The sequence below is a fragment of the Dermacentor andersoni genome, chromosome 8 (assembly GCF_023375885.2).
Source record: "Dermacentor andersoni chromosome 8, qqDerAnde1_hic_scaffold, whole genome shotgun sequence".
Taxonomy (NCBI): Eukaryota; Metazoa; Arthropoda; class Arachnida; order Ixodida; family Ixodidae; genus Dermacentor; species Dermacentor andersoni.
In genome coordinates, this window is record NC_092821.1 from 127997083 (window position 1) to 128010752 (window position 13670).

At 48.0% G+C, this 13670-nt stretch overlaps 1 protein-coding gene and 1 long non-coding RNA gene across 2 annotated transcripts in view; both read right to left on the minus strand.

Moving 5' to 3' along the window:
* LOC126525596 (lysosomal alpha-mannosidase-like) overlaps positions 1-13670 on the minus strand; it is a 141403-nt gene that overhangs the window by 91977 nt on the left and 35756 nt on the right. The gene's annotated exons all lie outside the window — the stretch shown is intronic.
* LOC129383329 (uncharacterized) lies at positions 1119-5582 on the minus strand. The gene is made up of 3 exons (XR_008611201.2): positions 5524-5582; positions 3345-3468; positions 1119-1723 (listed from the first exon to the last, which is right to left on the minus strand). It is a non-coding gene; the product is annotated as an uncharacterized lncRNA (long non-coding RNA).

A 13670-nucleotide genomic window follows, 5' to 3' on the forward strand; every position in this document is an offset into this window, starting at 1 on the left:
CGATCACCTTTCTTGTCATTTGTGGGTTGCTTGACTTTATTGGCACAAAGTTCGCCCAATGAACAGTCTGGTTCTTTCTGCCCGTTCGTCATATCCACCTAGCTGCTGTGTGGGATCTGCTAATGTTCCCGCAAGGGGCCACGGGAGCCATATACAAGGACTATACAAAGCTCTGTATGTATGTATGTATATATATATATATATATATATATATATATATATATATATATATATATATATATATACAGAGCCATTACAGGCACTGTCAGCTCAACGTGACATTTGGTGGAGGTTCTGGGTACGGTGGAGATTTTGGGAGGTTCTGGGTGTGGGAGGTTCTGGGTGTCTTGAATAGGTGTGATCGTGTTTGCGTTGTGTTCGGTTGACATATGCCGCGCAGCGCCTCATCAGTGATCAAGAATATGCTAGCATACACGCAACCGTTTACCTGGCAGCCGTCATACCAGCCCTGAAAAATGTCTAGCAGCAACGAAGCGAAGTCATCTTTTCGACGAAGTATTTATTTATTTTACAGCGAAAGCTGTATATGACTAACCTTCCATAGTTTTTTCGGCGTCCCTCAACAGAAAACATCATCATGTGGGCCGATTCTGGTGATAGTGCAGAAAGGGCCCAAGCTCAATGGCCCATGCTCCTGTGGGCTCGGGAACCTGTAACGCGCCCTTGAATTTCATACGTGGGCCGATTCCGAAGGCAGTGCAACACCGAGCCGAACCTGGGCGAAGGTGAGCAGGCGTTAAGCCCTCCCTCCTCATAGGTGGATCCATCCCGAAGGTAGTGCAATGCCAGGCCGACCTGTTTCGTTTAAGAGCTTTGACTGTCGTCAGCTTTCGCTGCCATTCCATCTTCACACAGTGGAATGGTTGTCAATTCGCTTAGGCAACCAGTCAACTTGTTTAAATGGAGACTGGAGAGGAGGTGATTTGAGCTTTCAGAGTAAATTACACTTTCACAAATGGCAACATAAAGCCTCACCTACCGTGTAAAAGAAATCTTGTTAAGTCAGAAAAGACGCGAAAACGAAGGGCGGGTGGCGACGCCACTTTGAAGTTGTCGCACCAACTCGCCGTGACGTCACGTATTTTGACGGCACCTGCTCCGGCCTATAGCAAACTATTTATTCGGGAAAGATGGAATACATTGTATTATAGAGCAACAAAACACTGAACCTTGCAAGTTTAGATAACTTTTCCTACTCAAAAACGGTCTAGCTACTTCGAAATTCACTAGGTCACTGTGGCTTGTACCGCTGGCGGGATTCCAGCGAAAAATTAAAATCAAGATCAAACAGAATTTCGACAATCATAAATTTCTCTTCTGGTAACCAACACGTTGCCATTACACTAACGACTCTAAAATTCTGGAACACTATTTTATAAGTCAAAATTGTTTTTGGTGCCTCTCTGAACTGTCTCTTTAACACAAACATTTTTGCAAGAATAGTGTCGAAGATACGAGACGCATATAACCGTTTCGGCCTTCTGAAATGTCCCAGAAACGAAGTTTGCGTTTACAGAGTCAATCCGATTCATCTCAAGCGCGCCACAACCACCTAGCAGTTGGTCAGAACAGTCCTTCCTCGGTTAATCCTGCAACGTCCCCTGCCGCTGATCTGAATGCTTCGCCAGCTGCTGTCCCTGACGCAGTGGTAGCCCCCCGAGCAGGTGTCCTCGTACAGGTCGGTGCATTCTTCGTTGGGGCACTGTTGGACAAAACAAGGGGCGGTCGAGGCAAGTCAGGTGGGTCATTCAGCACAAACAATCATTGGAACAAGCGGTGCACGTGATCGAAGAGCCATATACTCACGATAAGCACTACCAGTAAGAGCATTGCCTGTGTCGAATATGTAGATGTGACGTAGCTATAGATTCCCAGGTGGTCGAAATTTCCGGAGTCCTCCACTACGGCGTGCCTCATAATCAGAAAGTGGTTTTGGCACGTTAAACCCCATAATTTAATTTTTAATTTAGCTATAGATTAAACCTACAACGCCCAATTATCATGTTTTATACGCTTCATACGGCACTTCGAAATGCTAGTTGCTGTAATACTCAATGTATATCTTAAATAACATGTCATGATATATTCTTCGGGGGAGAGGGGCAATCTGAACTTTACGTGGCCAGAAATAAAGATGAACAAGCTGATTTATTGGTTTGTGGTGCAGAATGGTGTTCGTGCCTTGGGAGGTTGCAATCACCGGCGGCGAACGCAGAGAGAAAAAATTGAGAGAGAGAAAAGAGTGAGAGGGTTCGTTGTTTAGGCATCAGCGCACACATCACACACACACACAGCGATGGGTAAAAAAAGTGTCCCTTAAATACAACAGCGAAGAAGAAGCTTGGGATCACGTTAAAATCATTTACCCGAAATAGCACTGGCTGCACAATTTCTTCTAAGCACGCAGATTGCGTACACAGTAAGTCCTTGAGAGAGGGAAAGCGAGATGAAGAAAACGCAGAGAGGATAACGAGAGAGGAGTTCCGTTTTAAACCCTGCACTGGTGGAAGGGCATGTAAAGAGAAAGGAAAGAGTATCGAGACGACGAACGCCAATCAAGCAATCAATCAATCAATCAAACAATCAAGCATTCATTCATTCATTCATTCATTCATTCATTCAATCAATCAAAAGTTCAGTTTTTACAGAGAGAAACTGGGTTTGGGGAAAAAGAAAGCAAGTCTTGAAGACCGCTTGACCTTTGATCACGCCCTAATGGAGAGGTATTGATTTCGGGGGGGTGCTTAGGTCGCTGAGGACGTGGCATCCTTGAAGCCACGCCATGATATGTTCAAGCGGTGGCCTTCATGTCGTTCCGCTAGGATAGCGTGGGGGTCGCGGTTACGTCAATGTTTGCTCCGAAGTGTTCCAGGGCGTGCTCTCGGGTGCCGGCTTCGGTCTCGTCGTATGCGGAGCTGTCTGGGCACTTTCGCCCGGTGATGTGCATGTTGTATTATTGTCATGGCTGCCGTTACATTTTATGAACGTGCCTGTATCTGGGCTTCTCGCGATGTTGTCAATTACGTATCGCCTTTATGCCTATGCTCAACTGCTTGAACGTGACCATAATATGTAAATGTATGTAGATACATTTATATGCAAGGAAGTAGATATATTCCAGGAATATCTGATGTGCTTAATATACGAAACGAAGCTAACACTTCACTGCATTTGTTCTATTATCTGCGAACTACTGTTAGCGGCCCCCTGGCCTCGTCGAGCTGTGTTCTTACAGCTTTCTTGCCAAGGTGGCCTTCAACGCTGTACTTTGTGCATGTTGTGAATAAATCTTGACGTATCGGTCTACATGTGTTAGAACTTACCGAGTGGCAGGAGTCGCAGCAACCGCAGTAGCTCCTGTAGCTTCCGCAGCGACAATTCAGCATATCGCACGTCGACGAGTCACACGTTGCGTCGGCACACCGTAGCACTGACGTCGCAGACACGCTGCAAGAAAGAACGTCACATGGTTGCCACGGTTCAGTCTGAAAAACCTTTCGTTTGCAGGTGCCCCTCACACGTTTTTTTTCTATAGGATCTTTAAGTGCACACTTCTCTTGCGTAAGGGTATTTTTATGTTACGGATTAAAAATATTTAACATTATTAGCAAGATGAGAGTAAGGGCTTGAATAATGTTTAATACCTTTGCTCTTCCCCCCTTTTTTTCGCGTGTATCTTTGAAACAAGGTCAAATCGAGTTTGAAGACACCTTGAAGGAACAAATGGATAATACGTTACGGGTAAAATCGCTTTGATCTGTCGAAATAAAGCGGGTAAGGAGACAATAACTTTGCGTTTCGTGCAGTCGCGAGCTAAAGTCTACAGACCACAGATGCCGGGAAAATATTTTTTTTATGCGCTGCCTACTGAAAACAAAGGGTAAAGCGGGCGCGTGCCTTCTCGACCAATGAAATGCGTCGAAGCTACTCCGCGTTGCACCGCACTACGCTAGAAGAAGCAAAAATCGGAGGACGCTTAAGGTTCGTCCTTAAGAGTGAAACGCGATAGCATTCAATAATCCCCGAGTGCTTCTCACGCTTCCCGGCAACTGCAGCTTATGTACCGGGAAACCCTGGTGGCGGACGCTGTGCACGAAAGCGAATTTTCTGGCTCTTTTTTGTTTTTGAAGGTGTGCAAGGAACCGAGAGGGCCGCGCCGCTAAGACAGATATCAAACGGCAGCTGGAAAACGCTATCGCCTAAATAGGAGCTTGTGTTTGAGTCTCCGCGTAGCATAATTATGTTTTCTCGTATATCCAAATTACAATCCTGCGCTATCATGTCAGAAGGTTGCGCGGAAGTAGTACCTTAGGATTTTTCTGACGCATTTTACTTTGAGAGATTAAATTAATGCAGCAGCTTCCTAGCGCTGCATGGAGGGCCTGCGTGCTTAGATATGCGTGGTTTGGTATGCATGGTTCGGACGCTGGACGTCGGACGCCGAAGTCGGATTTTTTGGGACATGCGCCCCTTAACGCTTTTGCGTTAATATTCGTTTTGCTGATGCCACGGCCTCTGAACTACCGCTACGAAGGTGTGCTTGATAATGTGCAATTAAGGGCCTAGTGTAATTAAAGCTCAACAGAAAACTTACTTCGAAGGCAGTGCTCTAAGCGTATCCTACACATCCTGCGCCGCTCCTGAAGAAAGTGAAATCACCTAAATGGGAGACACGTGCCTAAGAGAGAGGAACAAAGGGTCTAACTCTTAATGTTTTGTGGATATCACTTTCACTCATTGAGGGAAGTCGTATTGGATTATAAGCTTGTGAGCCTTTCAGTTCAGTTACTTCTTGCACGAGTTATCAGCCAGAAAAATGGCTACGTGAGTTCCATAGGACAATTAATATGCCGGAACTTTAACATATTACGCTGGACTTGCTGGTTCGCCATGATGCGATATCCCCGAGGCCTATATGACAGAGACAGGAGACGAAGGCGGCAATACACGGCGTTGACGGGCTGCAAGGTGCTTGTGTCGCTAATCAACTGGCTCTTCTCAAGAATAGTGCTGCTACAAGCCGATGTGAAAACATAATGTAAACGTACCGTCAAAGCCAACAGGAAATAAAAGCCGGCTACAAGCAATCAAGTATAGACTTGATCACACTTTAAAACCATGCCTCAGTAATGCGTTGTTCAAGTATGACTATCAGCGGCTGAAACTTGATGCGGTAACCCAGCGCTACTATTAATCGTGTTCCATGCAAGTTTTGCTGAGTAACTGGAACACCTCTTTAACAAATGTCGAACAATATTAAGAGCGTAACGCTGAATATATTGCATCATGGTTCAGCCTTTGATCTTCATAATTGGAGAACAACACGTTGCTGAGGCATTGTTTAACGTCCGATCGAGTCAACTAGTGCCGATTTTTATTTCCGCAAGGTTTCCTCACGGGAGGTTTATCTTGTCATTGTAACATCGACCTGATTCAAGGCTGTCATTGAGAACTGTGGGTTGATTAGTTCATTCTAGTACGTGGCTGCACTGGGCGTCTCACCTTAGGACAGCGCTTGCGACGAAAAAAATGGAAATCAAGGCGATCTTCATATCAGCACTGCAGGAAAAACAGACAACACTGATCGAGCGTTTTCGATATTCTTTTCCTCACCCTTTTGGCAATACTACGTTAAGGCGGCACCATTAACAAAAATGTATTCATCGCGTCGCCTGATGAGCTAACGCTGTGGTATGTCATATTCAAATAAACTAAAACAACAACAACAAAAACGCAATATATCAATTATTTTTGTCGTGAAGATTATCGTACGTGGTGTGTATAAATAACACACGCAATAGAAAACTGCTACTTTTAGCTAGCGCGATTTCTTTCTATACCCTGAAGTATACCCATATCTAATCAAATTTCGACGCTTCTACGCATGCTGCACAAGCACGCTGAACATTCACTTTCTGTTTTTTTCGAAGCACATGCTCGTTATGATGCTTCGCACGTGAACAGTTATCTAGTGCACATTCCACCTGACGTGAAGACCATGATATAAACTGAGCCAGAGGAGCGATCATTTTCTGTTATTCTTGTACCGTGAATTCGATGTCAGTCCAAGTTGAAGTCCTTACTCAGGGATACACATGACTGATCGCATGCTCGAAGAAACTTTGTACGCGCCCGGACGAAAAATACCAAACTACAATTTCGGGGAATTCTAGCCAGAAACAGAATGCCCATGCGAGTACTTGAAGAAACCGCGCAGAGGTTGCAATATGTTGAAACGACGTTAGACGCATCAAGAATGTGTTGAGGAGACGTAAATGTTATGTTGAAAAACCGCTTAACACTTCACTCTCAGCATAGCCTAAATTATAATTGCGAGTCTTATTCGACAAACAGCAACATAAGCACAAAGTTGAACACACGAATCGAGCGCTTCGTTAATTAAAAATTAAATTATGGGGTTTTACGTGCCAAAACCACTTTCTGATTATGAGGCACGCCGTAGTGGAGGACTCCGGAAATTTCGACCACCTGGGGTTCTTTAATGTGCACCTAAATCTAAGTACACGGGTGTTTTCGCATTTCGCCCCCATCGGAATGCGGCCGCCGTGGCCGGGATTCGATCCCGCGACCTCGTGCTCAGCAGCCCAACACCATAGCCACTGAGCAACCACGGCGGATGGAGCGCTTCGTGATTGTCTGCTTCGACGCTCTTCGTCTGATATGGGCATCCAGTACCTAGCCCATACATCCCTGCAACTGCGACTATAAAAATTTGAAACACATCTCACCTCGCTTGTCTTTCGCGAAGCTGTAAAAAATCTGGTATTCCTCGCTGGATATCCAGAAAAGCTTCAAACGACACCAACTTTGAGAGCTGCCCTTATATACGGGACAACAAGGAAGTTAAGTCGCCGTCTCTCACTATGCAACAACAACGAAAGAAAGCTTGTTCAGCTAAACACAGAAACATGTCCGCACGAACAAAAAAGCAAGATGCTGATAAAAATGACCCACGTGTTGTCAAGCATGCATGGTCCGTGTGTGGTTTACCGCACTCAGCGGCGTCTCGGTTTGCTTGCTGACTATGCAAGAAGGAACTCCGGCAGTTCTTGGCGGTATACGTGGTAAACGGTATGCAGAGGCCTATACTGCGGTAAAATACCGCGTCACATACATAACGCGCCTACGTTCTACACGATTGGTAATACAAGCCCGCTAAACATTGCGCTCGTTGAAGTTGACGTTGAGGTTGAAGCTGAAATTTATTTGCATCATCACAATGCGGAATGCGTCGGTTACATCGCTCGGTTACGGCGAGGACACCCACGCGAAACGCAGGAACGAGTGCCTATAAGAGCTGCGCTCTAAAATGACTGGAGTCAGCGTACTGTGTGTCCGAGCTAATGTTATCCAAGTGCTTCAATGAAAAGATTAAGGAAACATGGTGCAAGATACAATTATAAGACTAACGATGTTCTGTAGTCAGACTTCTGACTACAGAACATTGTAAGCTTCCTCTTAATCTGAGGCTGATCGTAGGTGGTCTGACGACGACCCGACAACGACATCCCAAACAGGATGATAGTGGCCGTCGTGGGGACCACGTTTAGTTGACTTGCATTGTAGAACGTGTAGAACGTAGGCGCATTATGTATGTAACGCTGTATTTTACCGCAGTAGGCCGCTGCATACCGTTTACCACGTATAGCGCCAAGAACTGCCGGAGCTCCTTCTCGCATAGTCGGCAAGCAACCCGAGACGCCGTAGAGTCCGGTAAACCACACACAGACCATGCACACTAGACGAAACCTGCGCCGTTTCTATCACTATTTTGCTTTTTTGTTCGTGCGGGTATGTTTCTGTCTTTAGCTGAAAAAGCCTTCTTTCGTTGTTGCTGCATAGTGAGAGATGGCGACCTGACTTCCTTTTTGTCCCGTATATAAGGGCAGCTCTCAAAGTCGGTGTCGTTTGAAACCTTTCTGGGTATCCAGCGAGCAATACCAGATTTCTTTCAGCTTCGCGAGAGAGAAGCGAGGTGAGATATATTCCAAATTTTTATAGTTACAATTGCAGGGATAGTCGGGCTAGGGGCTGGATGCTCATATCGGACGAAGAGCGTGGAAGCAGACAAGGACGAAGCGCTCGAGTCGTGTGTTCAACTTTATGCTTACGTTGCTGTTCGTCGAATAAGACTCGCAATTATAACTTAGGCAATGCTGAGAATGAAGTGTTAAGCGGTTTTTCAACATAACATTTACGTCTCCTCAACACATTCTTGATGCGTCTAACGTCGTTTCAACATATTGCAACCTCTGCGCGGTTTCTTCAAGTACTCGCATGGGCATTCTGTTTCTGGCTAGAATTCCCCGAAATTGTAGTTTGGTATTTTTCGTCCGGGCGCGTACAAAGTTTCTTCGAGCATGCGATCAGTCATGTGTATCCCTGAGTAAGGACTTCAACTTGGACTGACATCGAATTCACGGTACAAGAATAACAGAAAATGATCGCTCCTCTGGCTCAGTTTATATCATGGTCTTCACGTCAGGTGGAATGTGCACTAGATAACTGTTCACGTGCGAAGCATCATAACGAGCATGTGCTTCGAAAAAAACAGAAAGTGAATGTTCAGCGTGCTTGTGCAGCATGCGTAGAAGCGTCGAAATTTGATTAGATATGGGTATACTTCAGGGTATAGAAAGAAATCGCGCTAGCTAAAAGTAGCAGTTTTCTATTGCGTGTGTTATTTATACACACCACGTACGATAATCTTCACGACAAAAATAATTGATATATTGCGTTTTTGTTGTTGTTGTTTTAGTTTATTTGAATATGACATACCACAGCGTTAGCTCATCAGGCGACGCGATGAATACATTTTTGTTAATGGTGCCGCCTTAACGTAGTATTGCCAAAAGGGTGAGGAAAAGAATATCGAAAACGCTCGATCAGTGTTGTCTGTTTTTCCTGCAGTGCTGATATGAAGATCGCCTTGATTTCCATTTTTTTCGTCGCAAGCGCTGTCCTAAGGTGAGACGCCCAGTGCAGCCACGTACTAGAATGAACTAATCAACCCACAGTTCTCAATGACAGCCTTGAATCAGGTCGATGTTACAATGACAAGATAAACCTCCCGTGAGGAAACCTTGCGGAAATAAAAATCGGCACTAGTTGACTCGATCGGACGTTAAACAATGCCTCAGCAACGTGTTGTTCTCCAATTATGAAGATCAAAGGCTGAACCATGATGCAATATATTCAGCGTTACGCTCTTAATATTGTTCGACATTTGTTAAAGAGGTGTTCCAGTTACTCAGCAAAACTTGCATGGAACACGATTAATAGTAGCGCTGGGTTACCGCATCAAGTTTCAGCCGCTGATAGTCATACTTGAACAACGCATTACTGAGGCATGGTTTTAAAGTGTGATCAAGTCTATACTTGATTGCTTGTAGCCGGCTTTTATTTCCTGTTGGCTTTGACGGTACGTTTACATTATGTTTTCACATCGGCTTGTAGCAGCACTATTCTTGAGAAGAGCCAGTTGATTAGCGACACAAGCACCTTGCAGCCCGTCAACGCCGTGTATTGCCGCCTTCGTCTCCTGTCTCTGTCATATAGGCCTCGGGGATATCGCATCATGGCGAACCAGCAAGTCCAGCGTAATATGTTAAAGTTCCGGCATATTAATTGTCCTATGGAACTCACGTAGCCATTTTTCTGGCTGATAACTCGTGCAAGAAGTAACTGAACTGAAAGGCTCACAAGCTTATAATCCAATACGACTTCCCTCAATGAGTGAAAGTGATATCCACAAAACATTAAGAGTTAGACCCTTTGTTCCTCTCTCTTAGGCACGTGTCTCCCATTTAGGTGATTTCACTTTCTTCAGGAGCGGCGCAGGATGTGTAGGATACGCTTAGAGCACTGCCTTCGAAGTAAGTTTTCTGTTGAGCTTTAATTACACTAGGCCCTTAATTGCACATTATCAAGCACACCTTCGTAGCGGTAGTTCAGAGGCCGTGGCATCAGCAAAACGAATATTAACGCAGAAGCGTTAAGGGGCGCATGTCCCAAAAAATCCGACTTCGGCGTCCGACGTCCAGCGTCCGAACCATGCATACCAAACCACGCATATCTAAGCACGCAGGCCCTCCATGCAGCGCTAGGAAGCTGCTGCATTAATTTAATCTCTCAAAGTAAAATGCGTCAGAAAAATCCTAAGGTACTACTTCCGCGCAACCTTCTGACATGATAGCGCAGGATTGTAATTTGGATATACGAGAAAACATAATTATCCTACGCGGAGACTCAAACATAAGCTCCTTTTTAGGCGATAGCGTTTTCCAACTGCCGTTTGATGTCTGTCTTAGCGGCGTGGCCCTCTCGGTTCCTTGCACACCTTCAAAAAAAATCTAAATATAAAGAACCACATAGATCGCCTTCGTGCACAGCGTTCGCCGCCAGGGTTTCCCGGTAAACATTACGGTTACATAAGCTGCAGTTGCCGGGAAGCGTGAGAAGCACTCGGGGATCTTTGAATGCTATCGCGTTTCACTCTTAAAGACGAAGTTTAAGCATCCTCCAAATTTTTCTACTTCTTCTAGCGTAGTGCGGTGCAACGCGGAGTAGCTTCGACGCATTTCATTGGTCGAGAAGGCACGCGCCCGCTTTTCCCTTTGGTTTCAGTAGGCAGTGCATAAAAAAAAATATTTTCCCGGCATCTGTGGTCTCTAGATTTTCGCTTGCGACTGTATCAAACGCATAGTTATTCTCTCCTTCCCCGCTTTATTTTGACAGATCAAAGCGATTTTCCCCTTAACGTATTATCCGTGTTTTCCTTCACGATGTGTTCAAACTCGGTTTGACGTTGATTCAAACATACACACGGAAGAGAGGGGGTGGGGGGAGCAATGGAATGAAACATTATTCAAGCCCTTACTCCCATCTTGCTAATAATGTTGAATATTTTAAATCCTTAACATGCAAGTACCTTGCGCAAAAGAACTGTGCACTCAAAGGTTCTAAAGAAAAAGAGAACTGTGAGGGGCCGCAGCAAACGAAAGCTTTTTCACACTGAACCGTGGCGACCATGTGACGTTCATTCTTGCAGCGTGTCTGCGACGTCGCCGCCACAGTGTGCCGGCATAACGTGTGACCCGTCGACGTGCGAGGTGCTGGATTGTCGCTGCGGAAGCTACAGGGGCTACTGTGGTTGCTGCGACTACTGCCACTCGGTAAGTCCATAATGTTTTCAAAAGATGAAGCGCCAACAGGGGTAGCACGCTAAGAAGGAACAAAGACAGGGCAAGGCGCTTCCTGTCTTTGTTCGTTCTCAGTGTGCTGTCATTGTTGGCGCTTCATCTTTTGAAAGCTATGTACCAACGAGCCCCACAACGTGTTTTACTGCAAGTCCATAAAGATTGCAGAGTGATACGCAAAGATTTAGTTACAACATGCCCAAAGTACAGCGTTGAAGGCCACCATGTCAAGAAAGCTGTAAGAACACAGCTCGACGAGGCCAGGAGGCCGCTAACAGCAGTTCGCAGTAAAGAGAACAATAAGTGCAGTGAAGTGTTAGCTTCGTTTAGTATATTAAGCACATCAGATATTCCAGGCATATATCCATTTCCCTGCATATAAATGTACCTACATACATTTACATATTACGGTCACGTTCAAACAGTTGAGCATAGGCATAAAGGCGATACGTAATTGACAACATGGCGAGTAGCACAGATACAGGCGCGTTCATAAAATGTAACGGCAGCCGTGACAGCAATACACCATTTACATCACCCGACGAAAGTGCCCAGACAGCCGCGCATGCGCCGACCGCGAAACCGACACCACACAGTGGGCGCTGGAACACTTCCAAGCAAGCATTGATGTATGTATGACACCCACGCTATACCATGGGAACAACATGAACGCCACCGCTTGAACACATCATGGCGTGGCTTCAACTCTTCCACGCCCTCAGCGACCCAAGCACCTCCGAGATCAGTACGCGTCCATTAGGGCGTGATCAGTGGTAAAGCGGTCTTCTAGACTTGCTTTCTTCCTCATCAAACCCAGTTTCTCTCTGTAAAAAACGGAACTTTGACCGACCGACCGACCGACCGACCGACCGACCGACCGACCGACCGACCGACCGACCGACCGACCGACCGACCGACCGACCGACCGACCGACCGACCGACCGACCGACCGACCGACCGACCGACCGACCGACCGACCGACCGACCGACCGACCGACCGACCGACCGACCGACCGACCGGCCGGCCGGCCGGCCGGCCGGCCGACCGACCGACCGACCGACCGACCGACCGACCGACCGACCGACCGACCGACCGACCGACCGACCGACCGACCGACCGACCGACCGACCGACCGACCGACCGACCGACCGACCGACCGACCGACCGACCGACCGACCGACCGACCGACCGACCGACCGACCGACCGACCGACCGACCGACCGACCGACCGACCGACCGACCGACCGACCGACCGACCGACCGACCGACCGACCGACCGACCGACCGACCGACCGACCGACCGACCGACCGACCGACCGACCGACCGACCGACCGACCGACCGACCGACCGACCGACCGACCGACCGACCGACCGACCGACCGACCGACCGACCGACCGACCGACCGACCGACCGACCGACCGACCGACCGACCGACCGACCGACCGACCGACCGACCGACCGACCGACCGACCGACCGACCGACCGACCGACCGACCGACCGACCGACCGACCGACCGACCGACCGACCGACCGACCGACCGACCGACCGACCGACCGACCGACCGACCGACCGACCGACCGACCGACCGACCGACCGACCGACCGACCGACCGACCGACCGACCGACCGACCGACCGACCGACCGACCGACCGACCGACCGACCGACCGACCGACCGACCGACCGACCGACCGACCGACCGACCGACCGACCGACCGACCGACCGACCGACCGACCGACCGACCGACCGACCGACCGACCGACCGACCGACCGACCGACCGACCGACCGACCGACCGACCGACCGACCGACCGACCGACCGACCGACCGACCGACCGACCGACCGACCGACCGACCGACCGACCGACCGACCGACCGACCGACCGACCGACCGACCGACCGACCGACCGACCGACCGACCGACCGACCGACCGACCGACCGACCGACCGACCGACCGACCGACCGACCGACCGACCGACCGACCGACCGACCGACCGACCGACCGACCGACCGACCGACCGACCGACCGATTGATTGATTGATTGATTGATTGATTGATTGATTGATTGATTGATTGATTGATTGATGTTCGTCGTCTCGGTACCCTTTCCTTTCCTTTATATGCCCTTCCACAAGTACAGGGTAGGAACCCGAACTCCTCTCTCGTTACTCTCCCTGCCTTTTCTTCCTCTGACTTTTCCTTCTCTCAAGGCTAGTGATGGCAAAATGCCGGTAGGATAGATGCACTTTCTTAGGCTAAAGGACTTACTTTGTACGCACTCTGCGTGCTTAGAAGGAATTTTGCAGCCAGTGCTATTTCGGGTAAATGGTTTTAACGTGATCTCAAGCTGCTTCTTCGCTGTTGTATTTAACGGACACTTCTTTTTACCCATCTCTGTGTGTGAGATGTTCGTGCTGACGCCTATA